At 47.4% G+C, this 21,813-nt stretch overlaps 1 protein-coding gene across 2 annotated transcripts in view; it reads left to right on the top strand.

Moving 5' to 3' along the window:
• LOC123755800 (solute carrier organic anion transporter family member 74D) overlaps positions 1-21,813 on the top strand; it is a 176,865-nt gene that overhangs the window by 38,162 nt on the left and 116,890 nt on the right. Inside the window, exon 3 of one of the 2 annotated variants that reach the window (XM_069300083.1) lies at positions 20,909-21,093. The exons of the other annotated variant lie outside the window; for it this stretch is intronic. The gene's annotated coding sequence lies outside the window, so the exon portion shown is untranslated. The remainder of the gene's footprint in view (positions 1-20,908; positions 21,094-21,813) is intronic. 2 annotated transcript variants of the gene reach the window in all.

The following is a 21,813-nucleotide window of genomic DNA, read 5'->3' on the forward strand; positions in this document are numbered from 1 at the left end:
TTTGTTTGTGAGAGCTCGAGAGTGTGTATGTGTTCGTATGTATATGCTATATGTGTACTCACCTAATTGTGCTTGCGGGGGTTGAGCTCTGGCTCTTTGGTCCCGCCTCTCAACTGTCAATCAACTGGTGTACAGGTTCCTGAGCCTACTGGGCTCTATCATATCTACACTTGAAACTGTGTATGGAGTCAGCCTCCACCACATCACCCCCTAATGCATTCTATTTGTTAACTACTCTGACACTAAAAAAGATGTTTCTAACGTTCCTGTGGCTCATTTGGGTACTAATTTCCCCCTGTGTGTGTGTGTGTGTGTGTGTGTGTGTGTGTGTGTGTGTGTGTGTGTGTGTGTGTGTGTGTGTGTGTGTGTGTGTGTGTGTGCGCGTGCGTGTGTGCGTGTGTGTGTGTGTGTGTGTGTGTGTGTGTGTGTGTGTGTGTGTGTGTGTGTGTGTGTGTGTGTGTGTGTGTGTGTGTGTGTGTGTGTGTATGTGCGTGTGCGTGCGCGCCTCAAGGTCGACTATCAGCTGGCCTTCCCTAGTGATATGTATATATTTTTTATTTCAGTGTGACGCGAGTGTCTCAATAATCTCTCTTATCTATTCCCTTTCATTGGTGGCACGAGCACTCTGCTTTGTAACGTCACTGACTCTGCTTAGTAACGTCACTGACTCTGCTTTGTAACGTCACTGACTCTTCTTTGTAACGTCACTGACTCTGCTTTGTAACGTCACTGACTGCTTTGTAACGTCACTGACTCTGCTTAGTAACGTCACTGACTCTGCTTTGTAACGTCACTGACTCTTCTTTGTAACGTCACTGACTCTGCTTTGTAACGTCACTGACTCTGCTTAGTAACGTCACTGACTCTGCTTTGTAACGTCACTGACTCTTCTTTGTAACGTCACTGACTCTGCTTTGAAACGTCACTGACTCTGCTTAGTAACGTCACTGACTCTGCTTTGTAACGTCACTGACTCTTCTTTGTAACGTCACTGACTCTTCTTTGTAACGTCACTGATTCTTCTTTGTAACGTCACTGACTCTACTTTGTAACGTCACTGACTCTGCTTAGTAACGTCACTGACTGCTTTGTAACGTCACTGACTCTTCTTTGTAACGTCACTGACTCTTCTTTGTAACGTCACTGACTCTGCTTTGTAACGTCACTGACTCTGCTTTGTAACGTCACTGACTCTGCTTTGTAACGTCACTGACTGCTTTGTAACGTCACTGACTCTACTTTGTAACGTCACTGACTCTGCTTTGTAACGTCACTGACTCTACTTTGTGACGTCACTGACTCTGCTTTGTAACGTCACTGACTCTACTTTGTGACGTCACTGACTCTGCTTTGTAACGTCACTGACTCTGCTTTGTAACGTCACTGACTCTACTTTGTGACGTCACTGACTCTGCTTTGTAACGTCACTGACTCTGCTTTGTAACGTCACTGACTCTTCTTAGTAACGTCACTGACTCTGCTTTGTAACGTCACTGACTCTGCTTTGTAACGTCACTGACTCTACTTTGTGACGTCACTGACTCTTCTTAGTAACGTCACTGACTCTGCTTTGTAACGTCACTGACTACTTTGTGACGTCACTGACTCTGCTTTGTAACGTCACTGACTCTTCTTTGTAACGTCACTGACTCTGCTTAGTCTCTAACTTCCGTCTGTGTCCCCTCGTTCTTTATTTGTTTATTTTGGCTATGTTCCCCCCCCTCCCCCCCCTCCTCCTGTCCCCCCTCTTCTTCAGTGTGGAGCGGGGTCATTTCCCCTCAGGCTGCCTCATAGCTCAGTCCCCTCAGCTCTGGGACGAGCATCGTTGCGTATCTGTGAACCTTCTTCAGTTTGATTTTTTTTTTATCTTTGTAGGCGTTCTTTGTTATGGCTGCATACTCCAGAATTGGTCTCACACTGGTTGCCCAGGAAGATTGATGTATCGATCTTCTACTCTCACTACTTTGTTAATTTGATTCTGTTAAAAAAAATATATATATATATAGCTGCCACTCTCCCTCACTCTGGCATCCCGCCTCTCACTATGACTCTCTGTTTCCCTGCAGGTAGGTACTCCCTCACAACGTCTGGCAGTCTTCACCCTCCGGTACATCACCCTGCTTCTTCTCTACCTTGTGTAGCAGTCTCAAGCACTCGAGCAGGATAGTTTCCTTTGCAAAATTCGTGCTTTTACGTGTTTTTTTAAGAGAAAATTTAGTTGTTCTGAGTGTCCGGTTACTGTGTTTCGGATCATTCTTTGTAGTAACGCACAGGGCGAGGCTTCCTGAGAGAGAGATACTGGTGTGTAGGGAGGCTTCCTGAGGGAGAGATACTGGTGTGTAGGGAGGCTTCCTGAGGGAGAGATACTGGTGTGTAGGGAGGCTTCCTGAGGGAGAGATACTGGTGTGTAGGGAGGCTTCCTGAGGGAGAGATACTGGTGTGTAGGGAGGCTTCCTGAGGGAGAGATACTGGTGTGTAGGGAGGCTTCCTGAGGGAGAGATACTGGTGTATAGGGAGGCTTCCTGAGGGAGAGATACTGGTGTGTAGGGAGGCTTCCTGAGGGAGAGATACTGGTGTGTAGGGAGGCTTCCTGAGGGAGAGATACTGGTGTGTAGGGAGGCTTCCTGAGGGAGAGATACTGGTGTGTAGGGAGGCTTCCTGAGGGAGAGATACTGGTGTGTAGGGAGGCTTCCTGAGGGAGAGATACTGGTGTGTAGGGAGGCTTCCTGAGGGAGAGATACTGGTGTGTAGGGAGGCTTCCTGAGGGAGAGATACTGGTGTGTAGGGAGGCTTCCTGAGGGAGAGATACTGGTGTATAGGGAGGCTTCCTGAGGGAGAGATACTGGTGTGTAGGGAGGCTTCCTGAGGGAGAGATGCTGGTCTGTAGTTCAGGAGAGCTTGTTTTATCTTTTGCTAGCTTATTAATGTCATTAACCGCTTCCCCAAACCCTGGAAGCTCTCCCTTTGTGTGGGTAGTTGTTGAACAATGTTGTTGAACACTGTTGTTGAACACTGTTGTTGAACACTGTTGTTGAACACTGTTGTTGAACACTGTTGTTGAACACTGTTGTTGAACATTGTAAGGAGTGTATGTGTGGTGAGTGATGTCGCTGCCACCATTGTAAGGAGCGTGTGTGTGGTGAGTGATGTCGCTGCCACCATTGTAAGGAGCGTGTGTGTGGTGAGTGATGTCGCTGCCACCATTGTAAGGAGTGTGTGTGTGGTGAGTGATGTCGCTGCCACCATTGTAAGGAGTGTGTGTGTGGTGAGTGATGTCGCTGCCACCATTGTAAGGAGTGTGTGTGTGGTGAGTGATGTCGCTGCCACCATTGTAAGGAGTGTGTGTGTGGTGAGTGATGTCGCTGCCACCATTGTAAGGAGTGTGTGTGTGGTGAGTGATGTCGCTGCCACCATTGTAAGGAGTGTGTGTGTGGTGAGTGATGTCGCTGCCACCATTGTAAGGAGTGTGTGTGTGGTGAGTGATGTCGCTGCCACCATTGTAAGCAGCGTGTGTGTGGTGAGTGATGTCGCTGCCACCATTGTAAGGAGTGCCTGAGTGGTGAGTGATGTCGCTGCCACCATTGTAAGGAGTGCCTGAGTGGTGAGTGATGTCGCTGCCACCATTGTAAGGAGTGTGTGTGTGGTGAGTGATGTCGCTGCCACCATTGTAAGGAGCGTGTGTGTGGTGAGTGATGTCGCTGCCACCATTGTAAGGAGTGTGTGTGTGGTGAGTGATGTCGCTGCCACCATTGTAAGGAGTGTGTGTGTGTGGTGAGTGATGTCGCTGCCACCATTGTAAGGAGTGTGTGTGTGGTGAGTGATGTCGCTGCCACCATTGTAAGCAGCGTGTGTGTGGTGAGTGATGGTGCTGCCATCATTGTAAGCAGCGTGTGTGTGTTGAGTGATGTCGCTGCCACCATTGTAAGGAGTGCCTGAGTGGTGAGTGATGTCGCTGCCACCTTTGTAAGGAGTGCCTGAGTGGTGAGTGATGTCGCTGCCACCATTGTAAGGAGTGCCTGAGTGGTGAGTGATGTCGCTGCCACCATTGCATGAGTAACCATGGTGATCTCCCTCGTCTGGACTGTGTTCTGCGGGGGTCACTCCTCTTCAGGCTCCAGTTTATAAACGCCTCAGAATTTGTTGTGGTAATTAGCATACTTCTATATACTCCCCCTGTGCGTCATTCGTGTGGCCTGGTTGTTGGCCTCCATCTTGTTCCAGATGCGGCGGTGGGAACAGTTCAGGCTTGGTCCTTGTCTTGGGCTGCTATGTCATGCTCATTCTGCTTCTTGTAGCGTCTTATCCTAATCTCTTTCCTAGTTCTATGATATAGATTGTGATTCTGTTATCTTTTGTGTCTACGGTGTTTCTTCTACGCTTGTTTTCTTCTCTCTGTCTCCTGGTCCTGCTGCTAGGTGAACAGGTGCATTAGGTGTCAGGAACTCGCCCTGTGTGGGATTCGAACGTGGGTTCTTATCAGTTGCGAATCAACAACGCTAACTATACATTTGCTGATTCTTATTCTAGTATTTTTGTGTGTGTGTGGGGGGGGGGGCAGTATGTCAACTCTGTCTAGTAGTAAGTAGTTAGTTATGTAACTACTTATAGTTATATCTTATAACTTATAAGATATAACTTAACTATCTATGTAACTATACTTATAGTTATATCTTATATATAATGAATATCTTGAACAATTAGGTCTCTGAATCACCTTTTATCTTGTTATAAACTGTAATTGTGGGGGGTATCTTGAGATGATTTCGGGGCTTTAGTGTCCCCGCGGCCCGGTCCTCGACCAGGCCTCCACCCCCAGGAAGCAGCCCGTGACAGCTGACTAACTCCCAGGTACCTATTTACTGCTAGGTAACAGGGGCATTCAGGGTGAAAGAAACTTTGCCCATATGTTTCTGCCTCGTGCGGGAATCGAACCCGCGCCACAGAATTACGAGTCCTGCGCGCTATCCACCAGGCTACGAGGCCCCCCCCCCCCGAGGGGGGGGGTGTCTTAAGTAAGGTAACTGGAATGCTTCCATCTTTTATAATGTCTCAAATAATGTTGTTAGACATGAAACAATTACTGTTGTTTTCATTGTTTCCTTTATTTGTTCAGTATGATGATATAATGATCATTTAATTATACATAATATATAATTATAATGGTCTTTGTAAAGTCTATTACTTTTACGTTTTGTCTTGTGTTGATATATAATGAAATTAAAGGTTTTGTAACAAGATTATTATATTTACAATGAATAGTTTAATTATTATCAGTATTATTTTATTTTTTTTTATTTTTTTCATCTTGAATAAATGAATAATATGTGATACCTTGTAAAGAAAGTTAATTACGAATATGCTCCATTTATGAATACAAATGATTGAATTTGATTAATTAAGAGTTCCTTGGGCTCAATTGCTTTGTTTGACAGTCCGTCAGCATTGGTGCACAAGGTATTCAGGCTGTTAAGTGTTGTTTCACCCACTTTGGGTTCGGAACTTTAAGAACTTTGGTTCAGTTCGTGTCAATGAGTAGGTAATATATAGGTGTGGCACTATAAGAAAGTAGGCAGAAATGGAAAAGCAGATGACCTATTGGTTCATATATTATATATAATATATGTTTGTGTGTGTGTGTGTGTGTGTGTGTGTGTGTGTGTGTGTGTGTGTGTGTGTGTGTGTGTGTGTGTGTGTGTGTGTGTGTGTGTGTGTATAACCTACACTTGAAACAAACCAGCAATCCCCAGGCTGTTTATGATGCCTGATAATTTTTGTCCATAAATCTTCAACCCTATTTCCATGCTAGTATTTACCCAGGTCTTTCCTGAATCAAAATGTATCCTACTTATATCTGTTGTCTCGTGTTCTGTTAAATGTTAATGTATGTCACATATTACTTTTCGACTTTCTAAGAGAATACAAATTACGATTTTTTTTTCTCTCTCAATGAAGGTTTCCAATTCTTGGGATTAACTTTGTGTTCTGTACGCGTCATGCAACACTGAGACCAAACTGAATTGTATAATCTAAATGGGGCCTAACAAGGGTTTGGTCCTGGGCTTCAGGCCTATAACCCTCTGGAGGGTTATTAAGGTCACCACAAAGTTCTCAATGTATTCTCTAGAGCGAAGGCGAGAGAGATACATAATAATTTACACGTGGAAGATATTAAAGGGGCTGGTCTCAAATCTGAACCCAGAAATAACAGCACATGAGACCAGGAGGCATGGCAGGGTGTGCAGAATACCCCCGTTGAAGAGCAGAGGTGCAACAGGTACTCTGAGAGAGAACTCTATCAACATCAGAGGCCCGAGACTGTTCAACACGCTTCCACTACACATAAGGGGCATAACTCGCCGACCCCTCACAGTGTTCAAGAGAGAACTGGATAAGCACCTCCAAAGGATACCTGATCAAGCAGGCTGTGATTCATACGTCATGCTGCGAGCAGCCGCGTCCAACAGCCTGGTTGACCAGACAACCAACCGGAAAGCCTGACCGGGCCGCGGGGCCATTGATCCTCGGAACGTCTACAAGGTTGGTACATGAGCCCTATATTGTCTGCTTGCACGACAATCTTAATTTCCTCTGCAAATAATGATATAGAGTACTGCAGTTTGTACCCTTGACCATGTCTGATATGAGGACGAGAACCAGCGCCGCTAGGGACTGAGCTTTTCACGGTGGATGATCCGGATTTGTCTTTTTTACTAATAAATCTTGAGTTTGCTGACGGCTGAAGCCAGTGTGAATGTCAGAGTGAAACGTGGGTGAGTATGTCCGTAGACTGTTTCTCACACCGCTTTACGTGCAGTAGAAAACTGCTGGCTTTTGACACTTGGCTTAACTGTTTACATTACTGACGCCCAATAATTTATTTTGTGTTAATTTATTGTGGGGTAATTTGCGGGGTTTGGGGTAATAATTATTTTTATTTCGTCTGTGGGTATTTGTAAGCGCCTCTAAGGGGGGTATTCAACACATTTTTAGGTTGATTTAATACCTGAAAACTCTAATTTAATTGTGAAAATGGTTTACACTCATTACCGTGAGTAAGAGATGAATAGTTCACTCATTACCGTAAGAGATGAATAGTTCACTCATTACCGTAAGAGATGAATAGTTTCAAAGGAAGATTAGTTTACAAATAACCTTTAATTTTGTGTGTGTGTTTGTGGATATTTTTGTGTATCCGTTTTCACCTAGTTGTGCTTAGCGGGGGTTGAGCTTCGGTTCTTGGGATCCGACTCCATGTTCAGTATTAACTCGTTTGCATGGTTCCTGAACCTATTAGGAGGTGTTGGGAGCCTGCATAGACCACACCATAGACCATACCATAGACCACACCACAGACCACACCACAGACCACACCACAGACCACACCACAGACCACACCACAGACCTCACCACAGACCACACCATAGACCACACCACAGACCTCACCACAGACCACACCACAGACCACACCATAGACCACACCACAGACCACACCACAGACCACACCACAGACCACACCACAGACCACACCACAGACCACACCATAGACCACACCACAGACCACACCACAGACCTCACCACAGATCACACCACAGACCACACCATAGACCACACCACAGACCACACCACAGACCACACCACAGACCACACCACAGACCTCACCACAGACCACACCACAGACCACACCATAGACCACACCACAGACCACACCACAGACCACACCACAGACCACACCACAGACCACACCACAGACCTCACCACAGACCACACCACAGACCACACCACAGACCACACCATAGACCACACCACAGACCACACCATAGACCACACCACAGACCACACCATAGACCACACCATAGACCACACCACAGACCACACCATAGACCACACCACAGACCACACCACAGACCACACCACAGACCACACTACAGACCACACCACAGACATCACCACAGACCACACCACAGACCACACCACAGACCACACCACAGACTACACCACAGACCACACCACAGACCACACCATACACCACACCATACACCACACCATAGACCACACCACAGACCACACCACAGACCACACCACAGACCACATCATAGACCACACCACAGACCACACCACAGACCACACCACAGACCACACCATAGACCACACCATAGACCACACCACAGACCACACCACACCACAGACCACACCACAGACCACACCACAGACCTCACCACAGACCACACCACAGACCACACCATAGACCACACCACAGACCACACCATAGACCACATCACAGACCACACCACAGACTACACCACAGACCACACCATACACCACACCACAGACCACACCACAGACCACACCATAGACCACACCACAGACCACACCACAGACCACACCATACACCACACCATAGACCACACCACAGACCACACCACAGACCACACCACACCACAGACCACACCACAGACCACACCACAGACCACACCATACACCACACCACAGACCACACCATAGACCACACCATAGACCACACCATAGACCACACCACAGACCACACCATAGACCACACCACAGACCACACCATACACCACAGACCACACCATAGACCACACCACAGACCACACCACAGACCACACCACACCACAGACCACACAGACCACACCACAGACCACACCACAGACCACACCACAGACCACACCACAGACCACACCACAGACCACACCACAGACTACACCACAGACCACACCACAGACCACACCACAGACCACACCACAGACCACATCATAGACCACACCACAGACCACACCACAGACCACACCACAGACCACACCACAGACCACACCATAGACCACACCACAGACCACACCACAGACCACGCCACAGACCACACCATAGACCACACCATACACCACACCATACACCACACCATAGACTGCACCACAGACCACACCACAGACCACACAGACTACACCATAGACCACACCATAGACCACACCACAGACCACACCACAGACCACACCACAGACCACACCATAGACCACATCATAGACCACACCACAGACCACACCATAGACCACACCACAGACCACACCATAGACCACACCACAGACCACACCACAGACCACGCCACAGAACACACCACAGACCACATCATAGACCACACCATAGACCACACCACAGACTACACCACAGACCACACCACAGACCACACCACAGACCACACCACAGACCACACCATAGACCACACGACAGACCACACGACAGACCACATCATAGACCACACCACAGACCACACAATAGACCACACCATAGACCACACCATAGACCACACCATAGACCACACCATATACCACACCACAGACCACACCACAGACCACACCACAGACCACACCACAGACCACACCACAGACCACACCACAGACCGCACCACAGACCACACCATAGACCACACCACAGACCATATCCACAGACCACACCACAGACCACGCTACAGACCACGCCACAGACCACACCATAGACCACACTACAGACCACACCACAGACCACACCACAGACCACACCACAGACCACACCATACACCACACCACAGACCACACCACAGACCACACCATAGACCACACTACAGACCACACCACAGACCACACCATAGACAACACCATAGACCACACCACAGACCACACCACAGACCACACCATAGACCACACCACAGACCACACCATAGACCACACCATAGACCACACCACAGACCACACCATAGACCACACCACAGACCACACCATAGACCACACCACAGACCACACCACAGACCACACCATAGACCACACCACAGACCACACCATAGACCACACCACAGACCACACCATAGACCACACCATAGACCACACCACAGACCACACCATAGACCACACCACAGACCACACCACAGACCACACCATAGACCACACCACAGACCAAACCATAGACCACACCACAGACCACACCATAGACCACACCACAGACCACACCACAGATCACACCACAGACCACACCATAGACCACACCACAGACCACACCATAGACCACACCACAGACCAAACCATAGACCACACCACAGACCACACCATAGACCACACCACAGACCACACCACAGATCACACCATAGACCACACCACAGTGTGTACCATTTGTTCACTACGGTGCTCGTGTTGGACATCTTTGTAATGTCTCTGTAGGTGATGTGGGTACTTAAGTTTCCTCCTGTGTTCCCTTCTTGGACTATCACAAGTTCTGAATTATCTGTCGTTGTCTCCTCTATCGATTTCTCTAAGTATTTTGTACGTGGTAATCATGTCTCTCCTAACTCTTCTGTCTGCTAGTGACCTCACTTTAATTTATTTTAATATTTTCTGATAGCTGATTCTCTCACTACTTGGACAAATGTAATGATATTCCTTTGGAAATTTCCCTAATTTCGTTTCGTGTTTGACTAGATAGGCCTAAACTTTCTGTTCATTGCTGCAATCAACAGCCAATTAATGCACAACTATATTCTACCCACTTCAATGCATCGTATGGGCCAATAGGCCCTCTGCAGTTACTTCCATTCTCATGTACCCACCTCTCCCAAACCAATAAAAAGCGAGGGGGATATGTCAAATGTTTTATACACAGTGCATCAATTGTATCATAAAATTGAAGTTCGTAAGTGTAGTGTTAAGTGTAAAGAAGCCTTTGAGAATGTAAGAAGCCCTTACGAAACGCTAACAATAATATAAAAAATGAATTTTGGAGAATTGTTATTTTCATTACCATATATATATATATATATATATATATATATATATATATATATATATATATATATATATATATATATATATATATATATATATATGGGGAAGGACCAACCGGGTCAATTTCTGTATGATGAACCTAACAGGTGGACGCAGGTCACTGGTTGTGTGCTGGAGAGCCCTCAAGGATGCTCCCATTATCTCTGATTATCCGGCATTTTCTTTAGCAATTTCCTGAGTGAAAGGCTTTGATGATCGCAGCCGCCAGTGAGCGGCCGAGTCTGTGCGGTTAGGGGCGGACGAGCTAGTTACCTCCACGGCAGACTGACAGACAGGGAGGGACCAAGTGTGTGCTATATTGACTGGTGGCAGACAGGCAGACACAGACACACTGGCAGCTATGATTAGGTCACAATACGCTAGAAAATCAAGTCTCCTGCTGGCAGATTCTGCAAATTTCTCGGCAGTTGAAGACATGTCAGTTGGTCAAGGTCAGTCAGCCAGTCAGCCATAATGAGGTCAGTCGCACAGCTGGTGAAGCTACCAGTCAGTAGACCATCCAGTCACTCAGTTAATCTAAGATTTCCCCATTATTCATGGGGAAATGAAGTCACAGGTGACGACACATGACGGGTGACGTCCTAAACGGGTGACGTCCCAGACGAGTGACGTCTTTTTTTCAAGACTGCCTAGAATACCTGGCACCGGCATGGAAACCCAGACCCTGTCAAGACCACAGCTAAACTTTAATAAAGTACACAGGTTTCAAACAAGATTAGGACAGAATCGGAAGTAAAGAGAGCTAAGGTACCAGAAGAGGTTCAGCAAGGTAACTCTCATTCCCTTAGAGGAGAAAACGAGCAGAGGGATATGTTCACAACATGCAAGATACCTAGGAGAAAAAAACGATGTGGATAAGGACGACGTCTTTTTATCAAAATAAAGAGAACAAGCGGACAATTAAGGTGTAATATGGAAACACAAATGGGGGTCGATAAAGTAAGGAAATACTCGGACACAACACAAATGTAGTAAATGAAGTTGTGGAAGCCACCTCATTTGTTTTCGCCTCCCGCCGGGGATCGAACCCGGAACCTTAGGATTATGAATCCCGAACGTTGTCCACTCAGCCGTCAGCCCCCCTGAGGCTATCCTTCCCTCCCTCTGGGCTCTTGTGTTAACCTTGTGACTTCCCGCCCTCAGCCTCATCTTGTGTGTGTTTCTTGTCATTTCTTCGGGTTTTGTGGCCTCGGGGGGGGGGGGGGGGTATCAATGATATTGTTTTTGTTGCTGTGGCACAGTCTTAGTTAATATGTGCACGTTGCCTGCACCGGTGTTGCCTGCTGATGGTGCAAAATTAGGGTTTTTGGTGTTGGAAATCGGTGTTGTCTGTCCGGCGTGTGTCGGCTTGTTATTGTAACCGGATGTTCATGTGGGTTACCTGTCCCTCATACCAAGGGAGCCGGTCGGCCGAGCGGAGAGCACACTGGACTTGTGATCCTGTGGTCCTGGGTTCGATCCCAGGCGCCGGCGAGAAACAATGGGCAGTTTCTTTCACCCTATGCCCCTGTTACCTAGCAGTAAAATAGGTACCTGGGTGTTAGTCAGCTGTCACGGGCTGCTTCCTGGGGGTGGAGGCCTGGTCGAGGACCGGGCCGCGGGGACACTAAAGCCCCGAAATCATCTCAAGATAACCTCAAGAAGATAACCATGTGCTGTGGGTCTTGACTTGGGTGCTTTTTGCCTTCATGGTCCTCTATTCGAACCCAAGTTCCGTTATCAAGTTAGGAGTCTTACCTAATCTTTCCTGGAACAACAACATTAGTTTCGTATCTGATCAAAACTTATTCAGGAATTGTCGAATGTCCTCATGCAGCACACACCGACATTTGTCCTATCAGCCGTGCCTACAACCTTTCCACAACCTTCTCATAACCGTCCCACAACGTTTCCACAACCTTCCCACAACGTTTCCACAACCTTCTCATAACCTTCCCACAACCTTCCCACAACGTTTCCTCAACCTTCCCACAACCAGCCCACAACCTTCCCACAACGTTTCCACAACCTTTCCACAACCTTTCCACAACGTTTCCACAACCTTCCCACAACCTTCCCACAACGTTTCCACAACCTTCCCACAACCTGCCCACAACGTTTCCACAACCTTCCCACAACGTTTCCACAACCTTCCCACAACGTTCCCGCAACCTTCCCACAACGTTTCCACAACCTTCCCACAACCTGCCCACAACCTTCCCACAACCTTCCCATAATCTTCCCACAACCTTCCCAAAACCTTCCCATAACCTTCCCACATCCTTCCAACAACCTCCCTACAACCTCCCCACAACCTTCCCACAACCTTCCCGCGACTATCCCACAATCTTCCCACAACGTTTCCACAACCTTCCCACAAGCTTGCCACAACCATGCGGGATATTGTTGGTAGGAGGTGTTCTAACTGCTGGAAGAGAAGCAATAAGGTGTCCTAACTACCAAGGCTGCCTCGACGCTCAACTGTTTGTTGTGTTGAGCGGAGGTCAGCGAGTCTTTCATTTATAGTTTTTGTTTAGTTCTTATTAAATGATTTGTATAAACATTTTAACAAATATAAGTATCTGATTTAATCCAACTCGAAGGTCAGATGTTAAATGTATTCACTGAAACTTAGTGGAGATACAGCCACGAGGGCAGTTGTGAGGACCCCTATCCTCAGAGAAGAGAATAATTGGTGTTTCAGAGAAGTAATTGTTAGATTCTCTCCGAATACTTGAGTATTTTCTTTTCCAACCACCCCTTACTTTTTTATTATTTTATGAAATGTGATATATATTTATTTCACCTGGGCACTTGGAGACTTGAACCGCCGATCCCACGAGCGTAAAATAGAAGCTCTATCGACTTGGCTATGAGTAGCCTTAATAGGGAAAGATTCCAGAAGCATCTATAACCGCTGCCCAACTGGTATTTTCAACTTTCCCAGACTACTCACTACTGAATCTCAGTGGAATGAAAAGTTTATTTCCAGGGTAGTGTGGTTGAGAGTTGATATGACCTGGGTGGGGACCACTCTACTTCCATCTCACCTTGCGTAGTAATCTGTAAGTGAGTAAATAAGTATGTAAGTAAGTAAAGTCGCGGTAGTGTATGTGGGGTCGACATTGATGTCACTTGACGGAAAGTATTGAGAAAAACTGGTCTACACGAGGAGTTGATATTCTGGATTAGTAACAAGAACCTCATATACCTATATCAGGTGTACCGTTATGTTAGTGTACCCTGTGACTGTACCACTGGTGGGTACCGTTATGTTAGTGTACCCTGTGACTGTACCACTGGTGGGTACCGTTATGTTAGTGTACCCTGTGACTGTACCACTGGTGTGTACCGTTATGTTAGTGTACCCTGTGACTGTACCACTGGTGGGTACCGTTATGTTAGTGTACCCTGTGACTGTACCACTGGTGGGTACCGTTATGTTAGTGTACCCCTGTGACTGTACCACTGGTGTGTACCGTTATGTTAGTGTACCCTGTGACTGTACCACTGGTGGGTACCGTTATGTTAGTGTACCCTGTGACTGTACCACTGGTGTGTACCGTTATGTTAGTGTACCCTGTGACTGTACCACTGGTGTGTACCGTTATGTTAGTGTACCCTGTGACTGTACCACTGGTGTGTACCGTTATGTTAGTGTACCCCTGTGACTGTACCACTGGTGTGTACCATTATGTTAGTGTACCCCTGTGACTGTACCACTGGTGTGTACCGTTATGTTAGTGTACCCTGTGACTGTACCACTGGTGGGTACCGTTATGTTAGTGTACCCTGTGACTGTACCACTGGTGGGTACCGTTATGTTAGTGTACCCTGTGACTGTACCACTGGTGTGTACCGTTATGTTAGTGTACCCCTGTGACTGTACCACTGGTGTGTACCGTTATGTTAGTGTACCCCTGTGACTGTACCACTGGTGTGTACCGTTATGTTAGTGTACCCTGTGACTGTACCACTGGTGTGTACCGTTATGTTAGTGTACCCCTGTGACTGTACCACTGGTGGGTACCGTTATGCAACATGGTTTCTGGACCAGGTATGTGGTGCAACACGGCCTCTGAACCGTGTATGTGGTGCAACAAGGCCTATGAGCCCGTGTATATGGTACAACATGATCTGTGTCTGCACACGTTCACTATGCAGGTTTTGCAAATTTTGAACACTTTCACGTTGCATCTTCCTCAATACGAACATGTTCACTCCGAACCTCTCTCTGTCTCTCTGTCTGTCTCTCTCTCTGTCTCTCTCTCTGTCTCTCTCTCTCTCTTTCTCTCTCTCTTTCTCTCTCTCTCTTTCTCTCTCTCTCTCTCTCTCTCTCTCTCTCTCTCTCTCTCTCTCTCTCTCTCTCTCTCTCTCTCTCTCTCTCTCTCTCTCTCTCTCTCTCTCTCTCTCTCTCTCCCCGTAAACACATATACATATTTCCGCCCTTGTTTGGCAGCACAGAGTGCAAGGGGGGGAAGATACGAATAATGTGTTGGAAGTGTAACCTAAATAACTTGTGTGTGTGTGTGTGTTAGTGGTGGCGCCCTTGAGACGGTGGCCTCAGGCAGAGGTAACTCGGTCACTCACTGTGGATCGCCTCCAGCTTCTGCTGCCGCCACGCCGCACACCTAATTTGACCGGTTGAGCTGGCAGGTGGCGCAGTTTGACAGGTTGAGCTGACCGGTGGCGCAGTTTGACAGGTTGAGCTGGCCGGTGGCGCAGTTTGACAGGTTGAGCTGGCCGGTGGCGCAGTTTGACAGGTTGAGCTGGCCGGTGGCGCAGTTTGACAGGTTGAGCTGGCCGGTGGCGCAGTTTGACAGGTTGAGCTGGCCGGTGGCGCAGTTTGACAGGTTGAGCTGGCCGGTGGCGCAGTTTGACAGGTTGCATGACCTGGCAGGTGGCACCAGGTGACTATAAGCTGTGCAAGATGCTCATTGCCCCTCTAATTTCGATCCAGCTTAACCTGTGTAGGGATTGCAAGGCAAGAGGGTTGGCCTTGCAGGGTTGCAAGGCAATCCACTTTGACCCGTAAGTGTTGCAGATGGAATAATGTTTACGCGGCGTTTGACAAAAATGATTCAATTCGAGCAACTGGTTTTTTAAAAAGAGGCGTTGTGGCAGTTTTTAATGTGGTCCGTGCTGGTCCGCGGCTCCTGGGGGGAGGGGGGGAGGCCCTTACATGTCTGGAAAGCCAAACACTCCATCCCCCAACAATACACACACGCACGCACACACACACACACACACACACACACAGACACACACACACGTCACAAATCCTCTTTTGGCTGAAAAAAAACAACATACTTCACCTCTCGGTTGCCTAAGCTGTATACAAGACCGGTATACAGCTCGAGCATGTATACTGTCATACATACAATGGTGTCTTGCGTGTATGCTTGGTGAGAGGTCAGAGGCATAAGCTGTTGCTTGTGACCTCCGGGGGCTCACGCTCCCAGCACCTCTTCCCCTGACCTCTCAACCTCTGCGCCTCTAGCCATCACGGCCACGATTCAAGAAGCACTTTGTCCAACCACTTGCGAAACCTCTACATCTTTCCTCCAGCATTTGGCAGTCTCTGCTGGCAGTTATTCAATGGTTTGGGAGCTTCACAAAGTGTTCAGTAACTATGGGCAAAGTCACCGTGAGTGAAGAAAGATGTAGAGGTTTCGTACCTCGTTACCTTGAACGTTTCGCTGTCGCATTTGTACTGTTTCACTGTCCTCTTGTGGGATGGATTGTCAGTCTTGTGGGATGGATTGTTAGTCTTGAGGGATGGATTGTTAGTCTTGAGAGATGGATTGTTAGTCTTGAGGGATGGATTGTTAGTCTTGTGTGCTCCGGTTCACGGTGGTTCGAGTGCCCTCTGCCCTTGTTAGACCCTGCAACTCTAATGGCCAATTTTTGACCTCTGAATTGACCATTTGTAAACATAATGGGCTTCCCCGTTGTGCTGGTGGCTGGCCCTCTTGTAGCCTGATGTTGTTGCATAGCGAGGTAGTTAATAAGCGCATTGCAAGGAATACCTTTGCCATTGATGTTTGTAATGTGGTGTATGGGAGGCCCAAGTTTAACCTGCGGGGGTGTATTATATAGCTATAGCGGCTATAGCGTCTGCCACGCCCTTCATCGCCAGCATGCAGTCTCCTATATGGAACTCTTCTCTGCCTATATGTCAGCCTCTTGGCATATAGGCTGTCTATACCATCACGTGGTATAGACAGCCATCATGAACGAGCGTCACATATTATAGTAATATAAGCAGAGGAACAAGTGTTTGGACGGCCTTCAAAGGTTGTGTGTGTGTGTGTGTGTGTGTGTGTGTGTGTGTGTGTGTGTGTGTGTGTGTGTGTGTGTGTACTCACCTAGTACTCACCTAGTTGTGTTTGCGGGGGTTGAGCTCTGGCTCTTTGGTCCCGCCTCTCAACCGTCAATCAACAGGTGTACAGATTCCTGAGCCTATTGGGCTCTGTCATATCTACACTTGAAACTGTGTATGGAGTCAGCCTCCACCACATCACTTCCTAATGCATTCCATTTGTTAACTACTCTGACACTAAAAAAGTTCTTTCTAGTATCTCTGTGGCTCATTTGGGCACTCAGTTTCCACCTGTGTCCCCTAGTGCGTGTTCCCCTTGTGTTAAATAGCCTGTCTTTATCTACCCTATCAATTCCCTTGAGAATCTTGTATGTGGTGATCATGTCCCCCCTAACTCTTCTGTCTTCCAGCGAAGTGAGGTTTAATTCCCGTAATTCTGGGCTCTCCTCGTAGCTCATACCTCTCAGCTCGGGTACTAGTCTGGTGGCAAACCTTTGAACCTTTTCCAGTTTAGTCTTATCCTTGACTAGATATGGACTCCATGCTGGGGCTGCATACTCCAGGATTGGTCTGACATATGTGGTATACAAAGTTCTGAATGATTCTTTACACAAGGTTCTGAACGCCGTTCGTATGCAGTAAGCACCTTGCGGTGCTTACTGCAGTTGAACGCCAGCTTGAGGGCTCCCAGCTCTGAAACCATTGTTCACCTGACACTTTGACCTCTGTTGTAAACACACAAAACCTTCACCTAGTTATGTTATGATTTCATCTCCCCCCCCCCTACACAGGTGTTGTTGATGCCATTAATACTGGCGACAACTTCCCCCCCCCCTGTCCCCCAACTCCCCCTCCCCCCTTCACCTGGTTGTTTCATTCACTGCCAGGGGGACACGTTAGCAGCCGTTCTTCTGGTCGTTCAGGCTGTGGTGGGTCTTGACGTGCACGTCTCTTGTGTTTGATATCTTATCCTACTTCCCGAGAGATGCCGCTGGGTGATATCTTGTATAAAAGGTGTTCATAAAAGGGGGGCTGTTATATATGTATATATTGTATTCCACACAGAGAGAGAGAGAGAGAGAGAGACAGAGACAGACAGAGAGAGAGACAGAGACAGACAGAGAGAGAGAGAGAGACAGAGACAGACAGAGAGAGAGACAGAGAGAGAGAGGGAGAGAGAGAGAGAGACAGAGACAGACAGAGAGAGAGACAGAGAGAGAGAGGGAGAGAGAGAGAGAGACAGAGACAGAGAGAGAGAGAGACAGACAGACAGAGAGACAGAGAGAGCCACTGGACACAGATAGGCAGTAGTAGTAAGAGCGAGAGTAAGCCTTACTGAGATGCAGCATCTCAAGGCGCTGCTCTCTGGCGACGCTGCCGTTCACACAAGCAATGACAAATCGTCTCCGTCCCGACCTTGGCATATTTGGTCTCACCCGTTGACAAGATCATCGCCTCGTGAGGGGAGGAGAGGTGAGGTGTGTGTCTGTCTCCTGGCGTCATCTCCAGTTCTCCCATGATGCTTTTTTCAATATATTTTACCTTCCCAAGTGGAAGGTAGATGGTTCTCTGTGGTAAATATTGTGAGTTGGATTTAAACTACTAGTGTACGCCTGCTTTATCCAGGCTTTAGTGGTTCAGGTCCTGGCTAGGTTGGTGTTAGGTCTGGATATTGTGTGGTGATGGTGTTAGGTCTGGATATTGTGAGGTGATGGTGTCGAAGGAAACAGAGTGAGAGAGAGAGAGAGAGAGAGAGAGAGAGAGAGAGAGAGAGAGAGAGAGAGAGAGAGAGAGAGAGAGAGAGAGAGAGAGAGAGAGAGAGAGAGAGAGAGGGAGAGAGAGAGAGAGAGAGAGAGAGAGAGGGAGAGAGAGGGAGAGAGAGAGGGAGAGAGAGGGAGAGAGAGAGAGAGAGAGAGAGAGAGAGAGAGAGAGAGAGAGAGAGAGAGAGAGAGAGAGAGAGAGAGAGAGAGAGAGAGAGAGAGAGAGAGAGAGAGAGAGATGGAACCATCACAACACACCCCTCCCCCACGCCTCACTCAGCAAGGCCACTCAGTGTGAGTGCAGCTCCTGCTGGCGGTACCGCCTCGTCCACCGCCCTCAGAGTGAAAGCAACTTGATTCTTACCCAACGCGAGCTCAAGGGCTTAGCTCGCTGCTGGCTCCGAGTGACCAGCCGCCTGCGGGAGGTCCCACTCTGGCTGGCGCGCGCTCCGGGTCCTCTAGTCCCGTTACGCTGATCCGGGCATTGTAACTCACCTGCGTAAGACGTCCCAGTGCTCGTAACTCACCTGCGTAAGACGTCTCGGTGCTCGTAACTCACCTGCGTAAGACGTCCCAGTGCTCGTAACTCACCTGCGTAAGACGTCCCAGTGCTCGTAACTCACCTGCGTAAGACGTCTCGGTGCTCGTAACTCACCTGCGTAAGACGTCTCAGTGCTCGTAACTCATCTGCGTAAGACGTCTCAGTGTTCGTAACTCATCTGCGTAAGACGTCTCAGTGCTCGTAACTCATCTGCGTAAGACGTCTCAGTGCTCGTAACTCATCTGCGTAAGACGTCTCAGTGCTCGTAACTCACCTGTGTATGATGTCTCAGTGGTCGTAACTCACCTGTGTATGGTGTCTCAGTGGTCGTAACTCACCTGTGTATGGTGTCTCAGTGTTCGTAACTCATCTGCGTAAGACGTCTCAGTGCTCGTAACTCATCTGCGTAAGACGTCTCAGTGCTCGTAACTCATCTGCGTAAGACGTCTCAGTGCTCGTAACTCATCTGCGTAAGACGTCTCAGTGCTCGTAACTCATCTGCGTAAGACGTCTCAGTGCTCGTAACTCACCTATGTATGGTGTCTCAGTGCTCGTAACTCATCTGCGTAAGACGTCTCAGTGCTCGTAACTCCCCTGCGTATGACGTCTCAGTGCTCGTAACTCATCAACATAGGTAGCCCCCCAGTACTCAACCGCAACTCACCGACTGATTCATGAGTCAAGGTTAATGGTTCTCTGACGAAAGATTCACTTGAGTTGCCAATCTCCCCCCAAAGGTGTGTTCAGAGGTGCCCTGACTACAGAGCGATACTGTGCACTCAGTATTTCACTCGTGTCTGCGGTGTTCAGAGTCCCCTTCACTCTGCCGGTTGCACAAGACTCTATTCCTAGGTGTTGTACTGTGCTCTAGATCTTCGAGCAAATGAAAATGGATGTTTAAAGAGATCTTTTTGATTTTGGTGATAGTGTTCTTGGGAAAGTGTGATGTAGTGTGTATATATTCTTAACCAGCAGCAGTGTTACATAGTGTGCACCAGAGTGGTGCAGTGTGACCGTGTGTGTGTGCACCAACAACAGTCTGGTTGTTGGTGTGTTTCTTTTGGTGTGTGGTGTGTGATCTTTGTGCTTATATGTTAATATATTTTTCCCGTGTGTGTGAATATGCGTTAAATGATCAAATCTTTTTGTACCAGAACAAACTACAGTATACTACACTATACTATACAGTATACTATACAGTATACTATACAAACTACAGTATACAGGAGTCTGGAAATCTAGCGAGAAACTAATATATGTCCAAACTTTTCACAGGAGCGAATTGAAAAGTAAAACTCCTGGTTAAATTTAAGAACATAAGAATTAGGGCCCCCACACCCCTACAGGCTTATTGGCCCCCCAAACAAAGGCGGGTCCGATTTAAACCATCCCTCCGTTGCAAGAGACTACTAAATAACCGAGAGTGTGTGCTTGTTGACCTCAACTAATGCAGTGCAATGATATTTAGTGCCGTCTCATAATTCAGCTAGTGAGTGGAGCAGCCACTCCGTACCCACGCTGAGAGGTGCTCAGGTGTCACTCACACACTGGGATATGAGCTACTGCCTGTGAGAAATAATCAACTCTCACATACACTGAAATCTGAGCCGCCGCCTGTGGTCAGTAGCACCCTACCGGCACCCCGCCAGCCTCGTCACCATGGATCAACATGTAAGTTTTAATTTTAAGTTTACCCCATCTAGTTTACCCTCTAGTTTACCATATGGTTTACCCTCTAGTTTACCATCTAGTTTACCCTCTGGTTTACCCTCTAGTTTACCATATAGTTTACCATATGGTTTACCCTCTAGTTTACCATATAGTTTACCATATGGTTTACCCTCTAGTTTACCATATGGTTTACCCTCTAGTTTACCATCTAGTTTACCCTCTAGTTTACCCTCTGGTTTACCATCTAGTTTACCCTCTGGTTTATCATCTAGTTTACCCTCTGGTTTACCATATAGTTTACCATCTGGTTTATACTTTAGTTTACCCTCTAGTTTGCTCTCTAGTTTACCCTCTGGTTTACCCTCTAGTTTACCCTCTAGTTTACCTATTCTAGTTTACCCTTTGGTTTACCCCTTCTAGTTTACCCTCTGGTTTACCCCTTCTAGTTTACCATCTGGTTTACCCCTTCTAGTTTACCCTCTAGTTTACCCCTTCTAGTTTACCCGCTAGTTTACCCTCTGGTTTACCCCTTCCAGTTTACCCCTTCTAGTTTACCCTCTGGTTTACCCCTTCTAGTTTTACCCTCTGGTTTACCCTGTGGTTTACCCTCTAGTTTAGTTCAGTTACTGCTGGGTGAAAAGTGAAATATAGGACGGTAACATATATTTGTATTATATTTAACTATCCTGAGATTCTCTCTGTTACATTATATATATATAT

Source organism: Procambarus clarkii, chromosome 43 (genome assembly GCF_040958095.1).
Source record: "Procambarus clarkii isolate CNS0578487 chromosome 43, FALCON_Pclarkii_2.0, whole genome shotgun sequence".
In the NCBI taxonomy this organism is placed as follows: domain Eukaryota; kingdom Metazoa; phylum Arthropoda; class Malacostraca; order Decapoda; family Cambaridae; genus Procambarus; species Procambarus clarkii.